The sequence below is a fragment of the Sinohyriopsis cumingii genome, unplaced genomic scaffold (assembly GCF_028554795.1).
Source record: "Sinohyriopsis cumingii isolate HCF-2022 unplaced genomic scaffold, ASM2855479v2 utg002228l, whole genome shotgun sequence".
Taxonomy (NCBI): domain Eukaryota; kingdom Metazoa; phylum Mollusca; class Bivalvia; order Unionida; family Unionidae; genus Sinohyriopsis; species Sinohyriopsis cumingii.
The window spans coordinates 155,398-182,178 of NW_028316164.1; the positions used below are offsets into that span (position 1 = coordinate 155,398).

At 34.4% G+C, this 26,781-nt stretch overlaps 3 non-coding genes across 3 annotated transcripts; all 3 read right to left on the reverse strand.

Moving 5' to 3' along the window:
• Positions 1-427: 427 nt before the first annotated feature.
• Trnai-aau (transfer RNA isoleucine (anticodon AAU)) lies at positions 428-501 on the reverse strand. The gene has a single exon. It is a non-coding gene; the product is annotated as a tRNA-Ile (tRNA).
• Positions 502-9,055: 8,554 nt separating this feature from the next.
• Trnai-aau (transfer RNA isoleucine (anticodon AAU)) lies at positions 9,056-9,129 on the reverse strand. Its single transcript has one exon. It is a non-coding gene; the product is annotated as a tRNA-Ile (tRNA).
• A 17,330-nt stretch (positions 9,130-26,459) lies between these two features.
• On the reverse strand, positions 26,460-26,533 carry Trnai-aau (transfer RNA isoleucine (anticodon AAU)). The gene has a single exon. It is a non-coding gene; the product is annotated as a tRNA-Ile (tRNA).
• Between the last annotated feature and the right edge of the window lie 248 nt (positions 26,534-26,781).

The following is a 26,781-nucleotide window of genomic DNA, read 5'->3' on the forward strand; positions in this document are numbered from 1 at the left end:
TCATAAGATGGCTCGGATCGAGACATCTAGAACACTGCTTTACTTTATTATTGTGCAATACTCCAAAATATGTTTATTATTTATTTTCATGTTTGCCTAAAGTTCTAACTGATAGCTTTCTATATTAGGTTTAAGGTAAACTTATAAATTACTCCTCGTGCTCACTGCTATAACGAAGATAAGACTCATACCAAAGTGTGCCTCAGCTGATTGTGGATCTTTCACTTCACCCTCTAGATCTCAAATATAACGCATATTGAATCATGATTTTGGTAACATAAAGTTTTGATATCGAATTGTTGAACTTTTAAAAAATAATAGTACAGACTTTATTTCGTTACTCCAGAAAAGAAATGAAAGAGAAGGAGAAAAAAATAAAGGTAAATAAAGAAATAGAGAGGAAAATAGTAACGAAAATAAAAACTATTGGCCACAGGGGGGATCGAACCCACGATCTTCGAGTTATTAGCACGACGCTCTAACCAACTGAGCTATGCGGCCACTTGCTAATCAAAATCCTCCTACACAATCTAGAAATACAGATGGAGTACATACTTTCACACAATGAATGATTAGCAAAAGGAACCACACAATTAGGGTACGTAAAAGCATTGCCAACGTGTATGTTAATAGTATAAAATATATGGAAAAAATGTAAAATGCATAACTCCCATATTATAACAAATATTGGTCTTTTCATAATAGCCGAATGTGCACACTGCGTGTTGTTTTAAGTAAAGTTATAAATTACTCCTCGAGCTTTTGGAGAGAACGAAGATAAGACACATACCAAGGTGGCTCTTGGTTAGTCGTGGATGTCTCACTTCCACTTGCAGGTCTCATATACATCTTAGATGGTCCACTGAATCAGGTTTTGGGTAGCAGACTAACGCAGCCTTTAGAATTGAATAATATAGTTTTAGGAGATAACTAGGTACAGATTTTGTGCCTTTACAAATGGAAATTGAAATTTGTGCTGCAAAATAGAAATGAAAGAGACGTATGAGAAAATAAAATAAGTATGGCCAAAGGGGCGATCGAAGCCACGAACTTCGCATGGTCAACGTGTGTGTTATCATTATAAAATCTATTGAACCAATGTAAAATGTATAATTCGGAAATTACAAAAATATATATCTTACTATCCTCTTGGACACTTCAATATACAGTTTGACAATATGATTTCAGCAAAAATTGTTGAGGTTAAACAGTTGCTGTGCTCTACACTGATTTCTATGAATGTGCATTCTTATTACCAATTGATTGGGAAATGAACATTGGCAGTATGGTAAGTTAAAATAGTAATTTACCAAAGTTCATCAAGTTCATTTTTACTTAGGACACACTCGTCTATAAAGTATAATGTGATAAGAAGTATAATAGCAGCAATCGCTAAGCAATCTGTAATATTTGGCGAAACGACAGGCAACCATGATGATAATTATGAAACAAATGAAGTAGACATGCCAACAGTATCCAGAAACTAGTGTGCCTCATGGTGGGAAATCTACAGATCACGAAGCTAATAGGCAAGGTTTTATCATGTTGACTACGCTTTCAGGAGTTATCTGATGCAAATTCAGCTCTAGCATATTTACCATCTAGCATCCCGCCCTAAAGCCCTGATCGATTCAAATTGACCAGTGAATAATTACCTACTACTGGAACTGACATATGAACTACTGCTACACCTAGCAGTTTTAATAATGATAATATTAATAATAATAGTAAGAGTAAATTTATCGTCAAGAAAGAAAAAGAGACAAGCCTAACTCAGCATGATTAAAATCAGATCTCCACTGTCATACTGTATCGTATCAAGGGTAAAGACCAAATAAAATGGAATATATGGACAGCTCATGTTCACCACAACCGTTCTTATTTAGATTATAAAAGCACAAAGCAAAAGAATTATAAAAGCCAAAACATCTTATTATACAACGTCCAGGCTTGTATGTGTTTTCTCACAAAATGTAGTCCTCAAAATAATGAAATATAATATTTTAAAATATGCAGATCATATATTTGATGGTCAATGGCTTGTGAAAATCAGCATAAATATTCAATTTATCATAATTCGCATAACCTCTAACTCAAATAATTCCATTTTCCAAACTAATCTTGCACAGAAAAGTAAGTTAATAGTTTTCCAAATTTGTTCATTTTGACGCACCGAAGTGGTAATGATGTTGTGCATCCAGTCAAAGTTCGGAACCATACCCAGGTTTGCGTTATAGAGTTCAATGCTAAATAAATTAGATGCACAGTCTGGAACCGGATGCTAATAGTGTTTTGCCTTTGTTGGCTGAGGCACAGTTTGTCCTTTACAGCAACGTGGACATAGAATACAATTTATTTTGCTATATGTTCACTACATTTGTTTCTCAATACTGACCTTTCCACTGTGTGACAATCAATACAATCATATGTTAATTTAAGATACCGTCAAAGATGATATCACGGTGAAGTTCTTGTCAAAGGTTGACCTGCATTTGTTTGAGAGGCTGGACTGTCAACAGAGCAGCATGTAAATAGAACACATATTTCACTTCAGGAAAATCACCAAAGCCTTATAACACACTAGTCACTGTCGCCAAATACAAAGAGAAAACCACACCTAGAACTCATATTCTTCAGAATAAACAATTACCTTTAAATCCCTACAAGAAATGCATATATATAACTCTTCTATCCCCACCAAAATGAGAGGAAAAAATGTACTGAAAATAGACGAAAACTGCTAGAACTACAATGGTGGGTACTGAACTCGAAGTACTAATTGTGACCTGATTCCAAATAGTATGGGACCGAATGTCAATAGTGTGTCGAGTAGGTTAAATGCGACAATGTGTGTCGTTTTGTATTTCTATCATAACTAATTTTAGAAAGCCCTGTTAGGGTTTTGTTATGTCGATCAATTCCAGATAAAGCGTAATTGAACTCATCAGCTAAGATAGTGCTTTCGCTAGTATTGTTATGCAAATATGTGTTTGATCTCATAAAATGGTATACCTTTCTCGCACAAGATTTGGAGCATAAATATTGATTAAATCAACTACTCTTCATCAAGATCTATTTTAAATGTAAAATTTTACCTTTATGAAACATTTCATGTGCCACTTGATTTTTCAACTCGCTCACTACTTAAACATCAACACCAGCCCTCCTAATGACAGCATTGCTATCAAATATGTTACCATTACAAATCTAATCTTCTCTGATACATTCAGTAAACTCCCATATTATAACAAATATTGGTCTTTTCATAATTGCCGAATGTGCTAACGTTATCACACTGCGTGTTGTTTTAAAGGTCACCTGCCACCTATATTCTGCAAACGTGTGATATTATAGTTATAAACAAAACGCATTCGTTATGTAAGCACACCATAAAAATGTTTAATTAGACTTAAAACTCCGTTTTATAAAATGAAAAATGATTCGGCAATCTCCGTAAACAATCGGTAGTTTCCGCGTGCCAGAACCGGATATGACGTACATTTATCCCTTCTATTCAACGTAGCCGTTCAAGTGCTTAATTTCCCCACGTAAATGTCTATGTGATATAGCGTACGCTCGTGCTTTTGCACTGCAAATATAGTGCATATGCACAACGACGTTCTCAGTTTAAGTCTTCCTGTCAAATTATAAATAATCATTTATAAAACAATAATACGTAACAGATAATATTCTACATAATGCGTATAGATTTTGCAAAGGGTATTGTACAAGAGATATTATAACAAATATACTTAAGTTTAGGCTTCACGTTGTAACACAGCTGCATACAATACATAGTAGATTGTACATGAGAGAGAGAGAGAGAGAGAGAGAGAGAGAAGGGGGAAGAATAATGTTGAGCATTTTGTCAGTATTTAGTTGCTGCAATATGAAGCTCTTACCAGTTAATTTTATTGTTTTTAATTTTCAAGGTGTCTTAGTGTTTGCGCGAGTAAATTGAAAGCTTGTCATTACTTGTCAATATTGTCAATCATATTTCCTCCATAATTCCGTAAAAATTAGAAAGGAAACACTTTTGTGTTTAATTTGTGCCCCCCCCCCACACACACACACACACAAACACACATACACACACACTCACGGTACAAAATAAATTGATAAACATACACTTGTTTGAAAATAAAATGAAAGAAATTAATATTGCTTTGTTATAATATATTCCTTCTGTTTTCATTATGCGAAAATTATTTTTTAAAAATATATGTCCACGAATTCCGTATTTGTAGCGGGTGCCGGCTTGCGTATGCATCCTTAGTGTAGTGTGTATCGCTTATGTCAAAAAACAAAATCGCAAATGAGACGAAAGTATCACCCGATTGCTTGAAGGCACCTGCCATTTACGCATGACAAGTTACTTATTGCAAACTGACCCAGATTGTATTCTATCCAGGTTAACTGTAAGTCCGTATCTCGCAAACAAACCACCAAAAAAGAATCATTATTTTAAAATACATTCAATGTGAGTGCAAATGATAAAGTATTATTAAAGCAAGTTATTATTGTGTATAATATTTGCCCTGCAAAACATGAATTTGATTACATATGGCAAACAAATAGAAGCCCGGGTGATAAACACAGTTGGCATGGAGCAATAAACTCATTCTTTGAACTTACCGACAGGATATAAAATACATAGGTTATTTTATTACAATGCAAACCAACCCCGGAAAATTCACTTTGGTATCTTTTAGTGTGCCGATTTTTTCTTCTGAAGTTGGCCAACAAAAGGAAGTCAAATTTGGTTCCTTTGGATTCTTTAAGTGTGCCGATTTCTTTCATCTTTTTTTTTTATAAAGTCTGCCGACACAGGGAAGCCAGGATTGATTCTTTTTACCTGTATTAACGGGAATTTTCGAAATAAATTGAAACATGGAACAGTTTTGAAAGCGACACAGTCTAGTGCGTTTTGCACGCATACCAATATAAGGCTGAACAGTAAATTAGTTTTCATTAGTTTCATCTAAAATATTCCCTATCCATAGTTTATAGTGTTTTATTTTTCAACAACAAGAAGCATGTACTTCGTCTTGTAGGGATAAATGTACGTCATTTCCGGTTGCGTCCTCTATAGGTGGGAAATCGTAACTAATGGGAAGTAACAGCGTTGTATACTTATATTTCGAGTAATTGAATTATTATTTCTTCTTTACCCTTTATAATTTTTTATTTATTTTGTGCGAGTATAACTATTTTTAATCATGTAATGAAAATCTGATATAAAAAGGAAAATGTTGCAGGATCGCCGGTGACCTTTAAGTAAAGTTATAAATTACTCCTCGAGGTTTTGGAGAGAACGAAGATAAGACACATACCAAGGTGGCTCTTGGTTAGTCGTGGATGTCTCACTTCCACCTGCAGGTCTCATATATATCTTATACGGTCCACTGAATCAGGTTTTGGGTAGCAGACTAACGCACCTTTTAGAATTGAATAACATAGTTTTAGGAGATAACTAGGTACAGATTTTGTGCCTTTACAAATGGAAATTGAAATTTGTGCTGCAGAATAGAAATGAAAGAGACGTATGAGAAAATAAAATAAGTATGGCCAAAGGGGCGATCGAAGCCACGAACTTCGCATGGTCAACGTGTGTGTTATCATTATAAAATCTATTGAACCAATGTAAAATGTATAATTCGGAAATTACAAAAAAACATATCTTACTATCCTCTTGGACACTTCAATATACAGTTTGACAATATGATTTCAGCAAAAATTGTTGAGGTTAAACAGTTGCTATGCTCTATACTGATTTCTATGAATGTGCATTCTTATTACCAATTGATTGGGAAATGAACATTGGCAGTATGGTAAGTTAAAATAATAATTTACCAAAGTTCATCAAGTTCATTTTTACTTAGGACACACTCGTCTATAAAGTATAACGTGATAAGAAATATAATAGCAGCAATTGCTAAGCAATCTGTAATATTTGGCGAAACGACAGGCAACCATGATGATAATTATGAAACAAATGAAGTAGATATGCCAACAGTATCCAGAAACTAGTGTGCCTCATGGTGGGAAATTTACAGATCACGAAGCTAATAGGCAAGGTTTTATCATGTTGACTACGCTTTCAGGAGTTATCTGATGCAAATTCATCTCCAGCATATTTACCATCTAGCATCCCGCCCTAAAGCCCTGATCGATTCAAATTGACCAGTAAATAATTACCTACTACTGGAACTGACAAATGAACTACTGCTACTCCTAGCAGTTTTAATAATGATAATATTAATAATAATAGTAAGAGTAAATTTATCGTCAAGAAAGAAAAAGAGACAAGCCTAACTCAGCATGATTAAAATCAGATCTCCACTGTCATACAGTAACGTATCAAGGGTAAAGACCAAATAAAATGGAATATATGGTCAGCTCTCGCCTTCTTCAGCTACTAGATGTCTCCAATGTATTGTAGTGTCAAGAAATGGTGTGTTCACCACAACCATTCTTATTTAGATTATAAAAGCACAAAACAAAACAATTATAAAAGCCAAAACATCTTATTATACAACGTCCAGGCTTGTATGTGTTTTCTCACAAAATTTAGTCCTCAAAATAATGAAATATGATATTTTAAAATATGCAGACCATATATTTAAAGGTCAATGGCTTGTGAAAATCAGCATAAATATTCAATTTATCATAATTCAAATAACTTCTAATTCAAATAATCCCATTTTCGAAACTAATCTTGCACAGAAAAGTAAGTTAATAGTTTTCCAAATTTGTTCATTTTGACGCACCGAAGTGGTAATGATGTTGTACATCCAGTCAAAGTTCGGAACCATAGCCAGGTTTGCGTTTTAGAGTTCAATGCTAAATAAGTTAAATGCACAGTGTGGAACCGGATGTTAATAGTGTGTCGCCTTTGTTGGCTGAGGCACAGTTTGTCCTTTACAGCAACGTGGACATAGAATACAATTTATTTTGCTATATGTTCACTACATTTGTTTCTCAATACTGACCTTTCAACTGTGTGACAATCAATACAATCATATGTTAATTTAAGATACCTCAAAGATGATATCACGGTGAAGTTCTTGTCAAAGGTTGACCTGCATTTGTTTGAGAGGCTGGACTGTCAACAGAGCAGCATGTAAATAGAACACATATGTCAATTCAGGAAAATCACCAAAGCCTTATAACACACTAGTAACTGTCGACAAAATACAAAGGAAAACCACGCCTAGAACTCATATTCTTCCGAGTAAACAATTACCTTTAAATCCCTTCAAGAAATGCATATATATAACTATTCTATCCCCACCAAAATGAGAGGAAAAAATGTACTGAAAATAGACGAAAACGGCTAGAACTACAATGGTGGGTACTGAACTCGAAGTACTAATTGTGACCTGATTCCAAATAGTCTGGGACCGAATGTCAATAGTGTGTCGAGTAGGTTAAATGCGACAATGTGTGTCATTTTGTATTTCTATCATAACTAATTTTAGAAAGCTCTGTTAGGGTTTTGTTATGTCGATCAATTCCAGATAAAGCGTTATTGAACTCATCAGCTAAGATAGTGCTATCGCTAGTATTGTTATGCAAATATGTGTTTGATCTCATAAAATGGTATACCTTTCTCGCACAAGATTTGAAGCATAAATATTGATTAAATCAACTACTCTTCATCAAGATCTATTTTAAATGTAAAATTTTACCTTTATGAAACATTTCATGTGCCACTTGATTTTTCAACTCGCTCACTACTTAAACATCAACACCAGCCCTCCTAATGACAGCATTGCTATCAAATATGTTACCATTACAAATCTAATCTTCTCTGATACATTCAGTAAACTCATCATCCCAAAAGGCTTCTTGCAATAATAAAATATGGCCTCTTATTTTTTAGAAATATTTCTAAAACAGACTTTCGCTTATTCAAATCTAGCATGCCGTTTACAATTAGAGATACAATATATAAGGCCATTATAATGATGAGTGTGTTTAAAGTATTAAATTATGTTGCATGTTTTATTATTTCCATGAGTACTAGAAATTATTTAATGGATTTGAGACGCATGCTATTCGTTTTCAGTCTAGGTACTGGATTAAACCGTCTTCTCCAGCTGTGTATGACTTTGAAAGTGTCTATATCAGTACTGTTATTTCCATTTCCGTTTACCTGAAAACTCTGAACATCGTTTGCCTTTCAACAGCGACTTCAACTACCATCCTACTGTCATCACTTCCTGGATCCGTCACCGATCTATCACTAACAGTACGCCTGTTGTTTCGTTCTTCCTCCGATTCTATTTCTTGTTCGGTCTTATCGACTCTGCTTCCCATAGTTTCCTCCCCTCTTTCTTCATTATAATTATCCTGTATTTAATTTTCAACGTCTTCTTCATCATCTTCGGCAATCTGTAACTCCAATGATTGTTCCTCCCTCTTAGCATCACCAATCTGCGGATACACTTCCACAATGTCCTCTCTGTAACATGTACATGTTTGGGCTTCCTTGTGGCATTTGTCGCATATCCTTCATTGACACATAATGTAAAACTTCCACAACTGTCAAATCTTTGCCGTTTGCAATTCTTAGCTACATGGCCCTTCTCCCCACACTTATAGCACACAAAATCCGGTCACCTTTTCATAACATGGCTCGCATCTAGACATCTAGAACACACATTTATTTGATTATTGTGCAATACCCCAAAATATGTTTATTATTTATTTTCATGTTTGCCTAAAGTTCTAACTGATAGCTTTCTATATTAGGTTTAAGGTAAACTTATAAATTACTCCTCGTGCTCACTGCTATAACGAAGATAAGACACATACCAAAGTGTGCCTAAGGTGATTGTGGATCTTTTACTTCACCCTCTAGATCTCAAGTATAACGTATATTGAATCATGATTTTAGTAAAATAAAATTTTGATATTGAATTGTTAAACTTTTAAAAATAATAGTACAGACTTCATCTCGTTGCTCCAGAATAGATATGAAAGAGAAGGAGAAGAAAATAAAGGTAAATAAAGAAATAGAGAGGAAAATAGTAACGAAAATAAAAACTATTGGCCACAGGGGGGATCGAACCAACGACCTTCGCGTTATTAGCACGACGCTCTAACCAACTGAGCTATGCGGCCACTTGCTAATCAAAATCCTCCTACACAATCTAGAAATACAGATGGAGTACATACTTTCACACAATGAATGATTAGCAAAAGGAACCACACAATTAGGGTACGTAAAAGCATTGCCAACGTGTATGTTAATAGTATAAAATATATGGAAATAATGTAAAATGTATAACTCCCATATTATAACAAATATTGGTCTTTTCATAATTGCCGAATGTGCTAACGTTATCACACTGCGTGTTGTTTTAAAGGTCACCTGCCACCTATATTGTGCAAACGTGTGATATTATAGTTATAAACAAAACGCATTCGTTATGTAAGCACACCATAAAAATGTTTAATTAGACTTAAAACTCCGTTTTATAAAATGAAAAATGATTCGGCAATCTCCGTAAACAATCGGTAGTTTCCGCGTGCCAGAACCGGATATGACGTACATTTATCCCTTCTATTCAACGTAGCCGTTCAAGTGCTTAATTTCCCCACGTAAATGTCTATGTGATATAGCGTACGCTCGTGCTTTTGCACTGCAAATATAGTGCATATGCACAACGACGTTCTCAGTTTAAGTCTTCCTGTCAAATTATAAATAATCATTTATAAAACAATAATACGTAACAGATAATATTCTACATAATGCGTATAGATTTTGCAAAGGGTATTGTACAAGAGATATTATAACAAATATACTTAAGTTTAGGCTTCACGTTGTAACACAGCTGCATACAATACATAGTAGATTGTACATGAGAGAGAGAGAGAGAGAGAGAGAGAGAGAGAGAGAGAGAGAGAAGGGGGAAGAATAATGTTGAGCATTTTGTCAGTATTTAGTTGCTGCAATATGAAGCTCTTACCAGTTAATTTTATTGTTTTTAATTTTCAAGGTGTCTTAGTGTTTGCGCGAGTAAATTGAAAGCTTGTCATTACTTGTCAATATTGTCAATCATATTTCCTCCATCATTCCGTACAAATTAGAAAGGAAACACTTTTGTGTTTAATTTGTGCCCCCCCCACACACACACACAAACACACATACACACACACTCACGGTACAAAATAAATTGATAAACATACACTTGTTTGAAAATAAAATGAAAGAAATTAATATTGCTTTGTTATAATGTATTCCTTCTGTTTTCATTATGCGAAAATTATTTTTTAAAAATATATGTCCACGAATTCCGTATTTGTAGCGGGTGCCGGCTTGCGTATGCATCCTTAGTGTAATGTGTATCGCTTATGTCAAAAAACAAAATCGCAAATGAGACGAAAGTATCACCCGATTGCTTGAAGGCACCTGCCATTTACGCATGACAAGTTACTTATTGCAAACTGACCCAGATTGTATTCTATCCAGGTTAACTGTAAGTCCGTATCTCGCAAACAAACCACCAAAAAAGAATCATTATTTTAAAATACATTCAATGTGAGTGCAAATGATAAAGTATTATTAAAGCAAGTTATTATTGTGTATAATATTTGCCCTGCAAAACATGAATTTGATTACATATGGCAAACAAATAGAAGCCCGGGTGATAAACACAGCTGGCATGGAGCAATAAACTCATTCTTTGAACTTACCGACAGGATATAAAATACATAGGTTATTTTATTACAATGCAAACCAACCCCGGAAAATTCACTTTGGTATCTTTTAGTGTGCCGATTTTTTCTTCTGAAGTTGGCCAACAAAAGGAAGTCAAATTTGGTTCCTTTGGATTCTTTAAGTGTGCCGATTTCTTTCATCTTTTTTTTTTATAAAGTCTGCCGACACAGGGAAGCCAGGATTGATTCTTTTTACCTGTATTAACGGGAATTTTCGAAATAAATTGAAACATGGAACAGTTTTGAAAGCGACACAGTCTAGTGCGTTTTGCACGCATACCAATATAAGGCTGAACAGTAAATTAGTTTTCATTAGTTTCATCTAAAATATTCCCTATCCATAGTTTATAGTGTTTTATTTTTCAACAACAAGAAGCATGTACTTCGTCTTGTAGGGATAAATGTACGTCATTTCCGGTTGCGTCCTCTATAGGTGGGAAATCGTAACTAATGGGAAGTAACAGCGTTGTATACTTATATTTCGAGTAATTGAATTATTATTTCTTCTTTACCCTTTATAATTTTTTATTTATTTTGTGCGAGTATAACTATTTTTAATCATGTAATGAAAATCTGATATAAATAGGAAAATGTTGCAGGATCGCCGGTGACCTTTAAGTAAAGTTATAAATTACTCCTCGAGGTTTTGGAGAGAACGAAGATAAGACACATACCAAGGTGGCTCTTGGTTAGTCGTGGATGTCTCACTTCCACCTGCAGGTCTCATATATATCTTATACGGTCCACTGAATCAGGTTTTGGGTAGCAGACTAACGCACCTTTTAGAATTGAATAATATAGTTTTAGGAGATAACTAGGTACAGATTTTGTGCCTTTACAAATGGAAATTGAAATTTGTGCTGCAGAATAGAAATGAAAGAGACGTATGAGAAAATAAAATAAGTATGGCCAAAGGGGCGATCGAAGCCACGAACTTCGCATGGTCAACGTGTGTGTTATCATTATAAAATCTATTGAACCAATGTAAAATGTATAATTCGGAAATTACAAAAAAACATATCTTGCTATCCTCTTGGACACTTCAATATACAGTTTGACAATATGATTTCAGCAAAAATTGTTGAGGTTAAACAGTTGCTATGCTCTATACTGATTTCTATGAATGTGCATTCTTATTACCAATTGATTGGGAAATGAACATTGGCAGTATGGTAAGTTAAAATAATAATTTACCAAAGTTCATCAAGTTCATTTTTACTTAGGACACACTCGTCTATAAAGTATAACGTGATAAGAAATATAATAGCAGCAATCGCTAAGCAATCTGTAATATTTGGCGAAACGACAGGCAACCATGATGATAATTATGAAACAAATGAAGTAGATATGCCAACAGTATCCAGAAACTAGTGTGCCTCATGGTGGGAAATTTACAGATCACGAAGCTAATAGGCAAGGTTTTATCATGTTGACTACGCTTTCAGGAGTTATCTGATGCAAATTCATCTCCAGCATATTTACCATCTAGCATCCCGCCCTAAAGCCCTGATCGATTCAAATTGACCAGTAAATAATTACCTACTACTGGAACTGACAAATGAACTACTGCTACTCCTAGCAGTTTTAATAATGATAATATTAATAATAATAGTAAGAGTAAATTTATCGTCAAGAAAGAAAAAGAGACAAGCCTAACTCAGCATGATTAAAATCAGATCTCCACTGTCATACAGTAACGTATCAAGGGTAAAGACCAAATAAAATGGAATATATGGTCAGCTCTCGCCTTCTTCAGCTACTAGATGTCTCCAATGTATTGTAGTGTCAAGAAATGGTGTGTTCACCACAACCATTCTTATTTAGATTATAAAAGCACAAAACAAAACAATTATAAAAGCCAAAACATCTTATTATACAACGTCCAGGCTTGTATGTGTTTTCTCACAAAATTTAGTCCTCAAAATAATGAAATATGATATTTTAAAATATGCAGACCATATATTTAAAGGTCAATGGCTTGTGAAAATCAGCATAAATATTCAATTTATCATAATTCAAATAACTTCTAATTCAAATAATCCCATTTTCGAAACTAATCTTGCACAGAAAAGTAAGTTAATAGTTTTCCAAATTTGTTCATTTTGACGCACCGAAGTGGTAATGATGTTGTACATCCAGTCAAAGTTCGGAACCATAGCCAGGTTTGCGTTTTAGAGTTCAATGCTAAATAAGTTAAATGCACAGTGTGGAACCGGATGTTAATAGTGTGTCGCCTTTGTTGGCTGAGGCACAGTTTGTCCTTTACAGCAACGTGGACATAGAATACAATTTATTTTGCTATATGTTCACTACATTTGTTTCTCAATACTGACCTTTCAACTGTGTGACAATCAATACAATCATATGTTAATTTAAGATACCTCAAAGATGATATCACGGTGAAGTTCTTGTCAAAGGTTGACCTGCATTTGTTTGAGAGGCTGGACTGTCAACAGAGCAGCATGTAAATAGAACACATATGTCAATTCAGGAAAATCACCAAAGCCTTATAACACACTAGTAACTGTCGACAAAATACAAAGGAAAACCACGCCTAGAACTCATATTCTTCCGAGTAAACAATTACCTTTAAATCCCTACAAGAAATGCATATATATAACTATTCTATCCCCACCAAAATGAGAGGAAAAAATGTACTGAAAATAGACGAAAACGGCTAGAACTACAATGGTGGGTACTGAACTCGAAGTACTAATTGTGACCTGATTCCAAATAGTCTGGGACCGAATGTCAATAGTGTGTCGAGTAGGTTAAATGCGACAATGTGTGTCGTTTTGTATTTCTATCATAAATAATTTTAGAAAGCTCTGTTAGGGTTTTGTTATGTCGACCAATTCCAGATAAAGCGTTATTGAACTCATCAGCTAAGATAGTGCTATCGCTAGTATTGGTATGCAAATATGTGTTTGATCTCATTAAAAGGTATACCTTACTCGCACAAGATTTGGAGCATAAATATTGATTAAATCAACTACTCTTCATCAAGATCTATTTTAAATGTAAAATTTTACCTTTATGAAACATTTCATGTGCCACTTGATTTTTCAACTCGCTCACTACTTAAACATCAACACCAGCCCTCCTAATGACGGCATTGCTATCAAATATGTTACCATTACAAATCTAATCTTCTCTGATACATTCAGTAAACTCATCATCCCAAAAGGCTTCTTGCAATAATAAAATATGGCCTCTTATTTTTTAGAAATATTTCTAAAACAGACTTTCGCTTATTCAAATCTAGCATGCCGTTTACAATTAGAGATACAATACATAAGGCCATTATAATGATGAGTGTGTTTAAAGTATTAAATTATGTTGCATGTTTTATTATTTCCATGAGTACTAGAAATTATTTAATGGATTTGAGACGCATGCTATTCGTTTTCAATCTAGGTACTGGATTAAACCGTCTTCTCCAACTGTGTATGACTTTGAAAATGTCTATATCAGTACTGTTATTTCCATTTCCGTTTACCTGAAAACTCTGAACATCGTTTGCCTTTCAACAGCGACTTCAACTACCATCCTACTGTCATCACTTCCTGGATCCGTCACCGATCTATCACTAACAGTACGCCTGTTGTTTCGTTCTTCCTCCGATTCTATTTCTTGATCGGTCTTATCGACTCTGCTTCCCACAGTTTCCTCCCCTCTTTCTTCACTATAATTATCCTGTATTTAATTCTCAACGTCTTCTTCATCATCTTCGGCAATCTGTAACTCCAATGATTGTTCCTCCCTCTTAGCATCACCAACCTGCGGATTCACTTCCACAATGTCCTCTCTGTAACATGTACATGTTTGGGCATCTTCGTGGCATTTGTCGCATATCCTTCATTGACACATAAAGGAAAACTTCCACAACTGTCAAATCTTTGCCTTTTGCAATTCTTAGCTACATGGCCCTTCTCCCCTCACTTATAGCACACAAAATCCGGTCACCTTTTCATAACATGGCTCGCATCTAGACAACTAGAACACACATTTATTTGATTATTGTGCAATACCCCAAAATATGTTTATTATTTATTTTCATGTTTGCCTAAAGTTCTAACTTATAGCTTTCTATATTAGGTTTAAGGTAAACGTATAAATTACTCCTCGTGCTCACTGCTATAACGAAGATAAGACACATACCAAAGTGTGCCTAAGGTGATTGTGGATCTTTCACTTCACCCTCTAGATCTCAAGTATAACGTATATTGAATCATGATTTTGGTAAAATAAAGTTTTGATATTGAATTGTTAAACTTTTAAAAAATAATAGTACAGACTTCATCTCGTTGCTCCAGAATAGATATGAAAGAGAAGGAGAAGAAAATAAAGGTAAATAAAGAAATAGAGAGGAAAATAGTAACGAAAATAAAAACTATTGGCCACAGGGGAGATCGAACCCACGACCTTCGCGTTATTAGCACGACGCTCTTTTTTTTCTTTCTTTCTTTATTTAAAAAAACGTTTTGTACAGTATATAAGTTAAAAGTATACAGTCAGTATGTACATAGTAGTTTGTAATGGTATATTACAAAATGATTCTACAATAGTATTTTGTAATGCTATATTACAAAACAATGATTCTACAATAGTATTTTGTAATGCTATATTACAGAACAATGATTCTAAAATAATATTTTGTAATGCTATATTACAAAACAATGATTCTACAATGTAATAAACAATTTCTCCTCTTCTATTCTCATTAACGGATTATCTTTTACAAAATACTTTGTAATCAAAGTCTGATTTTTGTCTTTGTAATGTTGATATGAATATAATATATATTTTCTAGTCAAATATTGGAACAATCTTTCGATGTCTATTTGTTTCCCTAATAACGACATACTATTTGTTCTTTTGTAAATACACAATCTAGCAATGCTCAGAATGTAGTTCAAAAAATAACTATTGACTGATTTTGTTTCTTTGTTATATCCTATCATGAGCATTTGTTCAAAGGAAGTGTTATTAAGAACACCAACTCTACAATTTTTAAAAAGAATCTCAACTATATATACAATATAATTCTTAAAAGAGCTTAATTCAGGACATTTCAAGAACATGTGAAATAAATCCTCTGTTTCCAACTGGCACACTGGACATAAGTCATTATCAATTTTGCCATAGTATTTCAGTCTCTCTTTTGTAAATATTCGATTGTGCATTATTCTGTAATCCAAATCTACACAATCTGGGGTCTTGAAAGGCAAGTGTATATATTTCCAGTATTTATGCGTTTCCAAACTAAATATCTTACTCCAAAAGGAAACAGAAACTAGTTCTTGAAAAATCAAAGTACATAGAAGCTTGTAAAATATTTGTGTTGTACATAAACAGAGGTCATATAATTTGGTATTAACTCTGAGAAACATATTATTTCTCCCATTGGTTACAGTGGGTTTTGATTCTGTTGCAACAATATTTCTCCAGCCTAATGGTATTCTTTCTATTATGCAAGTATAGTCTTTTTTATCTTATCGGTTTTGATCGCAGAATTTGATTTGTATATCATTTCTTGAATAGCTCTATAAGGTAGTATTCCAGGTAGAAATTCATATGTTATATCCTGAACACGAACAATTCCTGCTTCTATAAATTCTGCGAGAAACAACGTTTTACCAGCACATGTAATATTAGGATTTAAAAAGAGAGGTTGTTCAAATACATTCCTCACATCAATATTTGTATCGATATGATTTCTAAGTTTTTCCCATGCATGAAACATTTCTCTGTAAATATAGGTAGGGTATTCAATTGTTGCTTATTTAAAGACATGAGAAACAACTCTTTGGTCAACCTCATGTTCAGAACAGTAGATAAAAAATGATCAAAGGTAGTTTTCCACATAGCATGGCAATTCACATCAAAGTACCTTTTTAAAATTTTTAGTCTGAATGCATACATTTTCATCTTTATATCAGTTAACTGTAGTCCGCCATTTCGCTTATCACCAATTATTGTATAATAGTGAACCAAATGGGACTTTCCTGACCAGATAAATTTGAGAAATAATTGCTTCAATTCATCAGCAATCATATCAGGAAGAGGCTGAACTGACACTATGTACAATACTCTAGAAACTAATAAGGTATTAACTACTGTTACATTTCCTTGTATTGTCAAATATCTATGTGACCACAGCTGCAATAAGTTTTTAATTTTAGACAATCTATCATTCCAGTTAAGTTGCTCACATAACTTTGCACATTTTCCAACATAAGCTCCCAAAATTAAGATGACTTGATCACACATTTGAATTTGTAATTGTTTGCAATAATCATCAGTAAGTTTACCAGATCCAATACACAGAAGTTCTGTCTTTTCCTTGTTCACTTTTGCACCAGATCCTTTACAATACAAGTCAAGTACATTAAAAGATTGATTAATGGATTGTGTGTCCGCTAATGTCAAGGTTGTATCATCTGCATGTTGAAAGACTTTACTTGTATTACTAGATAGTGGGAGTGGAATACCTTTGATATTTGGATTTGCTTTGATAGCGAGTCCTAAGGGTTCTTCTGCTAATAAATATAACATTGCTGATATAGAACAACCTTGTCTGACTGAATTTTTAATTAAAAAGGGTTTCGTTAGATGACCATTGCATTTAACACTGCTTTTAATTTCACTATAAAATATCTTTATCCACTGAATAAAATTGTCACCAAACCCGAACTTTCGTAAAACAGAAATCAAATATGAGTGACAAACTCTGTCAAACGCTTTTTCTTGATCAATTTTTAAGATATATCCCTCATGATTGTCTCTCTCAACCATATCTATAATATCTCTTACAGTGACTATAGTATCAGCAATATCTCTCCCAACTATACAACATGTCTGAGTTTGAGAAATAATTTTGGGTAATACCATTTTTAAACGTGTAGACAAAATCCTTGCCAAAATTTTATAATCTACATTAAGTAAACTGATAGGCCACCAATTTTGCAACCTTCTATTATCCCCCTTATTTTTATAAATAAGTGATATAACTCCAAATCTCATTGATCTCGACATAATATTGTCATTCTTAACACTCTGAAAGATGTGCAACAGAATATCATATATACAATCATAAAATTTACAATACCACTCTACTGTCAATCCGTCCGGGCCGGGGCTTTTATTTTTAGCCATCCCTTTTATAGCTGTATGTATTTCATCAACTGTTATTATGGCATCACACATATCTTTATCCTCATCTGATACAGAACAGTTTACAAACTTTAAAAGTGAATCTGTACAATTATCATCAACAGTTACCGAAGAATATAAATGACTATAAAACTGATGTAATTCATCTAAGATTCCAGTTGTATTTGAAATAATTACACCATCATCATCAATCAATTCATTGATTACATTTTTTGTTGTGTCGATATTTCTCAAGATTTAGAAAGTATTTAGTATTTCTATCGCTTTCAATTGCCCATTTCGCCTTAGATCTCAATATAGCACCCCGACAAAAATCAGTTTCATAGTCACTTAGCTGATGTTTTAGTTCTTCATATTTGTTAATGTTATATGATTCTTTATTGGCAACTTTTTCTGAAAATGATTTTTTATTTATTTTGCAATCTAAAATATTCTTGTAATCTTTCCTTATTTCTTCTTGTACAGTATACTTGGGAATTTTTTTTTTAATTTTGTATTTTACATTATTCCACCAAATGAGTGGTTCACTGAAATAGATTTCTTCAGTTTTTCCCTCCTTAAGAATTGATTTCACTCTCTGTACATATTCTTCCTCAAAAAGGACATTGTTATTTAGTATCCATAATCTGGGCCCTGTTTCCACTTTGCAGGTATTTAGTTTAAGGTGTACAAAAGAATGATCACTAAAGAATGTATCTGCATAGTAAATATTTTGCACACTGGATTGCAATTTTGAGGAAACCAAAAAATAATCTATTCTACTCTGCTTCATTTCGCCTAGTACAAGATGTTTTCTGGAGATAATATGAGTACCAGGATTTCGTGATCTCCATAAATCGGTGATATTCCTATCATGAATAATTTTGTAAAGCTCACGCACAGCTACATCATCAATATGTAAGGCTTTGTTATGTCGATCAATACCTGCTAAAGCTGTATTAAAATCACCAGCCAAGATAGTGCTATCAATAGTACTGTTATATAAATATGTTTTTAGCTTCATGAAAAAGTTATACCTTTCCTTCACAACATTTGGAGCATAAATATTGTTTAAATCAATCACTTTATCATCAATAACTATTTTAAGATGTACAATTCTACCCTTTTCAATCATTTCTTGTGTCGCCTGATTTCTCAGTTCTCTCACCACTAAAACGGCAACACCTGCCCTCCTGTTGTCAGAATTACTATAAAATATGTCCCCATTCCAAATCTCATTTTCTCTAATACTTTCAGCAAACCCATCATCCCAAAAGGTTTCTTGCCATCTTTTCTCTTTAAATATTTCTAAAACAGACTTTAGTTTATTCAAATTACGCAAGCCATTTACATTTAGAGATACAATATTTAAAGCCATGATTATGATGAGTCTACTGAAAGTATTAAATATTGTTGAATGTTGTATTATTTCTTAATAGGTGTTCGTCGCATGCTATTCATTTTCAGGTTAGGTACTGGATTAAACCTTCTCCTCCTTCTTTGTACTACTTTGAAATTGTCGATATTAGTACCATTTTCTTGACATGTACGTGATTCGTTTGATCTTTCAACAACGTCTGCAACTATCATACTACTGTCATCACTTCCTGGATCCTCTACCAATCTATCATTAACAGTAAGATTATTGTCTAGTTCTTCCTTCGATTATATTTCTTTATCGGTCTTATCGACTCTGCTTCGTTCATTTTCCTTCCCTCTTTCTCCACTATAATTATCCTGTATTGTATTCTTAATTTCTTCTTCATCATCTTCGGCACTCTGTAACTCCAGTAATTCTTCCTCCCTCGCAGCATCACCAACCTGTGGATTCACTTCCACAATGTCCTTTCTGTAACATGTTCATGTTTGGATATCTTTGTGCCATTTGTCGCATATCCCACAGGAACACATCAAAGGAAAACTTCCACAACTGTCACATCGTTGCCTTTTGCAATTCTTAGCTCGATGGCCCTGCTTCCCACACTTACAGCACACAAAATCAGGGCAATCTTTCATAACATGGACCGGATCTTGACAACTAGAACACACTTTTACTTGATTATCGTGCAATACTCTAAAGTATTGCTGACCATTTACAGTCTGAAATATATATGCAATCACAAGAATCTCATAAAAGTACCTTCAGAAAACTTAAACTTTTCCTTCTGATTTCACTACCGGAAGTATCCTCCTGGTTGGAGAGTAAATACAAAATGGGAAATATGGCCAAGGGGTGGGGGGATTAAACCCACGACCTTCGCGTTATTAGCTTGACGCTCTAACCAACTGAGATATGCGGCCAACTGGAGAAGAAAGCGATTGTTACATGACGTATATGACCGAGTAAAATCTGTTTTCAGATGACATACATATCTTTTACACAAAGAAATATCAACTGAGGCAATTCAAAGGTTAGAAAAGGTGTAAAAATAGTGAAGTTGTACGCATTTACTTCGGATGCACTCTACGGTAGCTGCTGCTAATGATAATTTAATGATTCACAAAATGACAGGCAATCATGATGATAAGTATGAAAGAAAACAGGTAATCAAGCCTACTGTATCCAAAATCTAGTAAACCACGTCATGTAATATATATGGAAACAAATAAACAAGCACTTATTAGCATTAATATGGTAGCAGGAGCAGTCCTGAGCAAATTTCAATGCTAATTTACTTGCGAACTAGCGTTCCACATCCTGAAAACGTTATAAATTCAAAGCAAGAGTAGGTGATACCACTCGCTACTATTAAGCTCAAAGCAGAATCTAAAAGCCTTCATAATATCGTCGTGAATCTCCTTTCATTAGTCGATTGATTTTGAACAAAAAAAAATAAACTAGTACCGCAACTACCTCTAGTACTTCTATTCCTACTATTACCACTACTACTACAACAACAACCGCTACTACTACTACTACTACTTCTAATACTACTAGTATTATAATAGCAGTAGTAATAGTAGTAGTAGCAGTAATAGTAACACAAAAATTATCGTGAAGAAAGCATAGACGACGAGCCTAACAAACACCACAGTGAGTTCCGTTCCCCACCGTTATTCAAATTTATTTGTATACTGGTTTTGCTTTCCAAAATGTCATATTTCAAACACCTCTTTACCTGTTCTTATATTTACTAATATCGTCGAAAACCTTGATTTTTCTCCTTTTGAATATTACTGTCATTGATAGGTGCTTGTACCTATCGAGTGTTTACATGCCAGATATAGTCGGTGATTGACAAATGCCAGTGAAGTACAACTAATGTCTACTCTCCACATTAACTTACAATCCAGACACGATAGCAATAGTGCTTAATGAGAATCTTTTTTATTGGTCTATATAACCAAAACTGTTCCCAATAGTTTGGTTTTGTGGCCAGTTTGAAGACAAACAGCCTAAACAATTTTATATCAGGTACTTTAGCTTTGTATTTTTATTTACATGTTTGCCTAATGTGCTAACTTTGAGCTTTCTGGGATTGGGTGCAATTGAAGTTATCGACTACTCCTCGTGATTAATGCTATAACTAAGACAAGATACACACCAAGGCAGGTCTCGGCGGATCTTAGATTATTCATTTCACCTACTTTATCTCAGATATATAGTATATCCTCCGCTGAATCAGCTTTGGGAAGCAGACAGACGAAAGTTTTAAAATTGAATAACATACCTTTAGGAGATAACTACGTACAGATTTCATATCGTTGCCAAAGGAAGTTGAAATTTGTGCTGCAGAATATAAATAAAAAAGAAAAGCAGAAGAAACAGTTTGAAAAATAAATGTGAAATAAATCCCCATTTTTGAATTGTCAGTCTGGCAGGAATCATAATCAATTTTCTCAGAATATTGCAGTCTATCTTTGTAAATGTTATATTGTCTGCAATCCAAATGCGCAAAGTCTAGGGTGTTGAAAGGCAAGTGTATTACTTTCCAGTGATTAAATGCTTCCAAATTAAACATCCTACTCCAATAGGAAACAGAAGCTGTTTCTTGGAAAATGAAACTACATAATAACATGTAAAATAGTGGTGTTGTACATGAGCAAGACAATATAATTCCAATTTTTATAGATGAAACAGATTTCTCGCAATACGATTGGCTGTAAACGGTCACGTGATACTGATCTGGAATTTGTTACACATCGATACAGTCTGGGACTACTTTGCAATATAAATAAACATTTCATACACGTCATGACGAAACGATTGTTTCATCTTTTAAATTTTTTATTCACTAAATAAATATAAATTATACACTTTTTATACTTTTTCAAATATTGTTTGATTGAAATGCATAGTTTACAATTTTGCGTTCGTCTGCTACATAGTCTCGCAAAATTGTCGATTACGGTCACTTTCATTGCAATTTGCTGCGGAGATTTTTGAATAATTAGATGAAACGAAATAATATCAGCGATTGAAGCAGATGAAGATGGATTTGACGATAAATGCGATGGATGTTGCAAACGCTGAAAATGAAAATGAATAACAGAGATTGGTAAATTCCCTCACATAGCACCCCATGATCTCAGTCACCCTAGCCGTACACAACAACAATAATAGCGTTGGAATTGGGCCAGTCAATTTTGAACCTGTTGAGGGATATAAACCAAGATTCGGGAAATTATCTGAGGAGGACTTAAAAACTTTGTCATATCCTATCATGAACATTTGTTCAACGGAAGTGGTATTAAGAACACCAACTCTATAATTTTTTAAAATAATCTCAACTATATATACAATATAATTCTTAAAATAGCTTTATTCAGGACATTTCAAAAACATGTGAAATAAATCCTCTGTTTCCAACTGGCACACTGGACATAAGTTATTATCAATTTTGCCATAGTATTGCAGTCTCTTTTTTGTAAATATTCGATTGTGCATTATTCTGTAATCCAAATCTACACAATCTGGGATCTTGAAAGGCAAGTGCATAAATTTCCAGTGGTTACGTGTTTCCAAACTCAATAACTTACTCCAAAAGGAAACAGAAGATGGTTCTTGAAAAATCAAAGCACATAAAACCGTGCCGACCGCTCCGGTGGCCTAGTGGTTAGAGCGTCCGCCTAGGTTGCGGGAGGTCGTGGGTTCGATCCCCGGCCTGGTCATAGCAAAGACTTATATAAATGGTACTAACAGCTGCTCTCGACACAATATTCTCATTCTTAACATTCTGACAAATGTGCAACAGGATATCATATATACAATCATAAAATTTACAATATCAATCTACTGTCTATCCGTCCGGGCTGGGGCTTTTATTTTTTGCCATCCCTTTTAAAGCTGTATGTATTTCATCAACTGTTATTATGACATCACACATATCTTTATCCTCATCAGGTACAGAACAGTTTACGAGATTTAAAAGTGAATTTGTACAATTATCATCAGTAGTTACCGAAGAATACAAATGGCTATCAAACTGATATCATCAGCTCCCAGTGTTGCATGTGCCGCACGAACGGTTCCCGAATTCAAATAATCGTTCTTAGTGTGGTGGATAAACTCTTCCACAAACACAAATTACAACACACATACAAGAATCTCATAAAAGTACCTGCAAGAAAATTAAACAGAAAAACAGGTCTATTCAAGGAACGCAACTTGAAGATTCACGGAGCCATCATCGAACGTGTTTCCCTTCTGATGTCACAACCGGAAGTCCTTAAGCACGACGCTCTACCCAAGTGAGCTATCCGGCCACTTGAAGACATTGGGCTTCTTACATAAATTATAACAATGAATAAAGTTATTTGCCGCTGTTAGATACCTTTACACACAGAATGGTTAGCGGAGGCAATCCAAAAGTTAGGACACGTATAAACAATGTGTCACATGCATGCCTAATTTCATAGCTTTCAGCATTAGGTTTTATGTAAACGTAGAGAAAATCTTGAATTGAATGTCTGTTTATCACATAGTGGGTACACTTTGCCTATAGTGTGTACAATTTCATATTTTTGATAAAATAAAATGTTAAAATATTACTTTGTGTGATTCTGATTGATCCAAATAAGTCCATGAAATTATTGTGCAGTATTCTCTTTACTGATTGACTGCAATCGTGGGAAACATTTTGTTTTATCCCCGCCTTTTGGAATGTTTTGTTTTGAATGAAAATTGTTGCTACCATTTTCCATTCGAGTCACAATGGGATTTGGGAAATAATGGTGTCGTCTGTCTGAATATGGCCAATTTACCACTTCAGCTGCTTGCTACATCATGTATAACATTTCATAATATGAAAAATGGCTAAAAGCTCAGGACAAGAAGAAGAAGTAAAACTAATGGTATTGATCAGCAGTTGATACCGGGTGTGTGGGGTGTGGGTGGGGGTGTGGGTGGAGTAGGGAACGGGAGTGGTAAACTATGTATACAAGCGTGGTTTAAATGTTAACTTACGGATGAAAATAACCTCAGCTCTATTCACAGAAGAATGTGGACATAAACCGATCTCCAAACTGACAGAAGTTTATGCGACCACTGCTTATTTACGCAGTAAATATGTGATGTAATTCCGAATCATGTTGAAATTTGTTCACATATTCTGTAGCGTACTGTTCGAAGTCAAGAACTGTAAATATCCCTTCACAAATACATTACAGTGAATATGGGAATTTCTGCATCCAGTAAATCTTCTTTCACATCAATATTGCAACAATGTAATTTGTATTTGTGAAAGTGGCATGCCAGGTTGCTTAAACATGGATCGTCTACTGCAGTATAACGGGTAATGCATCAAACAATGCGACATCACGTGCACTGGAAATTCTGTGTTGAAAAACGATTTTGTATGTGTGAAATATTCTGTTCATTCGGAAGGACACTTGCTAGAAACGTATAATCTACTATGAAACGTTAATACTAGTTTAGCTTTGTTTATATGCATAGCAAATGAGAGGGGCATCGACTGTCATAATGAATGGACATACTCTCTCTTCTTTCTAGCTAAATAATTTCCACTGAAATAAAACTATGTGATAAAATGAATCTCAAATGGATAAGGATTTTATATTAAATTTATGGAACTCGTTGAATAGTGCCCAGCTGGTGTTAAGGCAATAACAACAACATAAAATGTGCCCTCCCTAAGTTATTAACATATTCAGATAAATTAAAATCCTACAACTGTGTATGGAAAATATATGTCAAATCCAGATAGATAATAAGTGACTTACATACCAAAAACGCGTCAATTCCAAAAGTAATAAGCAACATAGACGGTAAATATGTGTCAATGGATCTTATATATATAATTCCAATACCTTTAATACTGCTACTACCCTTATGATCCGAATTAACACATATTCAGTTTTTATAAGTACTAACAGACGCAACAATAAATTGGAATATACAGTCTTGAGGTCGTTTGAGAGAGAGGAAAGCCTTGCTCATATATATATATATATATATATATATATATATATATATATAGATAGATAGATAGATAGATAGATAGATAGATAGATAGATGCATACATGTGAGAGAGAGAGAGAGTTTCAACAAGGGCATCTTACTAAGCGAATCAATCACTTGTATTATCGTGACTTGAATTTCATGTTTCCCTATTTCGAAACTTGCTTATCTTTAATGTCCAAGGCTCGCAAAAGCTTTACATTATTAAACTCGTTTCGTAAATTCAAAACTAAACCATTACCCAGTTGAGATCCTATATGTAGTACTGTAAGCCTGTGATAATACCAAGATTATTTTAAGCTTTGTATGTTCAGTGTAGTGTCGTTGTTCAGTATTGTGTGTGTGTTCACTGGAGAATAGCAAACAAAATATGGATCTTTATTTAATTTAATTCATATTTTACAGTCGTTCGGAAAGCCTAAGAAGAGCATATATTTTTACTTTGTTTTTGCATGTAAATTCAACTACCACTGATGTAGCAAGTGTACCTCCTAACAGATTAGCACGTACAGGACCGCTCCGGTGGCCTAGTGGTTAGAGCGTCCGCCTCGGATGCGGGAGGTCGTGGGTTCGATCCCAGGCCGAGTCATACCAAAGACTTACAAAAATGGTACTAACAGCTACCTCGCTTGGCGCTCAGCATTAAGAGGTTAGTGTTAGGACTGGTCGGCCTGGTGTCAGGATAATGTGACTGGGTGGGACATCGTGCTACATGTCTGCGGCATGATGCCCCAGTGCTGGAAATCACTATAAACTGCCACGCTGCAGACATCGTAGATATATGACTGAAAAATTGTTAAAGCTACGTTAAAAATCCAAATCACACACACACACACACACACACACACAACACGTACAGATTACATCCCAGCCCATAGTTTCCAATTCATGCATTAAATTTGGACATATCCCAATGAATAGGTATCATACTGATATAACGAAGATGAGATACATACTTAGGTGGGTCACAGCGGATGGTGAATATGTCACTTCCCTGTCTGTCTCTCTAATACTTATACAAAATCTATTTAATAATTGTTTGCTATGCATTTAGGAGATTATTCGGTACAATATTTATACTTACATCCAGTTCCAAATGGAAATTTTAGATTTTTTATTGCATAATGGGAATGAAAGAAAATGAAATAAAAAGAATGGCCACAGGGGGGATCGAACCCACGACCTTCGCGTTATTAGCACGACGCTCTAACCAACTGAGCTATGCGGCCAGTTACTATAAAGTGGGGTAATAGTTCGAAAATATTTAGTCATATCCTCAACATTTTTGTTCCTTGTTTCTTCATTTTTTTTTTGTTTACCTGCTTATTTAGTATGACGTTTCCAATACATAGTATAGTGATTGATTGAGATACCAATAATGTTTTCGCTTCACTATATCTCAAGGGAAGTAACTGACTCAGTCAAGGAATACGGTTGCGAACGTTTGGATTTGAATAGCCTCGTTACACCGCATACT